General features: G+C 39.0%; 1 protein-coding gene across 1 annotated transcript in view; it reads left to right on the top strand.

Moving 5' to 3' along the window:
* Positions 1-200: 200 nt before the first annotated feature.
* LOC112074329 (ribosome-binding protein 1) overlaps positions 201-1371 on the top strand; it is a 37024-nt gene continuing 35853 nt past the window's right edge. Inside the window, 1 exon segment of the mRNA XM_070440474.1 lies at positions 201-308. The gene's annotated coding sequence lies outside the window, so the exon portion shown is untranslated.

Below are 1371 nucleotides of genomic sequence, written 5' to 3' on the forward strand. Positions count from 1 at the left end.
AAGTCTAATAAATCAAAAATATTTCAACAGATTTGTACTGTTTTGTGTCAAATTAATTATTGTATTTAAAAAAAATGTATATAACAACATTCCAACCTRGTTCAGAATTAATTCGTCAAAATTTGTCATGATTCCACTATTTGTATCGGTTATGAGGCGATTTCAAAGGGGAGACTTTTATTTTGAAGTCGAACCGCAAATTTCCCCGTTGTGSTTGATTGTTATTGTAGCTAGCTTCACACGTGTGAATTCAATTCCAGCTGCGAGTAACAGGCACGCCTTTACCACTCTGGCCCACTTGTTTTCTGGTAAGAATTTCAACAATACGCATGCATATTTTTTTTTACTAGACTACCTWGCTACAATGCATTATTGTGGCKAAGTTAGCAATCTAATAACGGAGAYAAGATACAACGGTGTTCRGTTTTCAGTGACTCGGCTTGCTAGCTATATAGCTAGCCTCTTTTTGTAAACATGATCTATCTAATTATATAGCAAAAAGACGCCAAAGAATCAAGCACATTTATGAGCTCCGAGCTAATAAACGTGTCAGTCTACGACGGTGTAATATGAAGGCTGCCACTTAAACATGTTATTGACTGTCCATTGCTTGACTTCCAGTTCRTCACGCTAACTGGTGAGGGAAGTCTGTTCGTTCCATGTTTGGCTGGTGGATCGCGTTCTTACTTTACGAAAATGGCGCCCAAGCTTCCCGTACTCTTGAGTGTCCATGAGTACGCTTACTTGCACACGATAATGCAATTATTSTGGATAGTCAGATTTAATATAATAGTTAGTTAACGTTTACATGCTTTGCCAGAACGATTTCCCCTAGTAATCCTGCTTTAAATGGACAGTTGCGTGCATCTGAAATCAGGCCACTTAAATGGGACTTTTGATAAATGTAGAWAATCGCCAWTCAAAATAAACGTAATAGCAAAGTGACTTATGTTTGAGAAGTCTATTTGATAATGACTTTGGACGTATACTGAACCAGAATATAAAGGCAGCATGTAAAGTGTTTGTCCCATGTTTCATGAGCTGAAATAAAAGACGACAGACWTTTTCTATAGGCACAAAAAGCTTATTACTATGAAATTGTGCCTAAATTTGTTTACATCCCTGTCAGTGAGCATTTCCCCTTTGCCAAGATAATCCATTCACCTGGTGTGGCGTATCAAGAAGCAGATTAAACAYCATAATCATTACACAGGTGCACCTTGTGCTGGTGTAACCGGTATGAAATGGCTAGCTAGTTAGCAGGGTGAGCGKTAATAGCGTTTCAATCGGTGACGTCACTCGCTCTGAGTCCTTGAAGTAGTTGTTCCCCTTGCTCTGCAAGGGCAGCGGCTTTTGTGGAGTGATGGGTAA

Source organism: Salvelinus sp. IW2-2015, unplaced genomic scaffold (genome assembly GCF_002910315.2).
Source record: "Salvelinus sp. IW2-2015 unplaced genomic scaffold, ASM291031v2 Un_scaffold2585, whole genome shotgun sequence".
Classification (NCBI taxonomy): Eukaryota; Metazoa; Chordata; class Actinopteri; order Salmoniformes; family Salmonidae; genus Salvelinus; species Salvelinus sp. IW2-2015.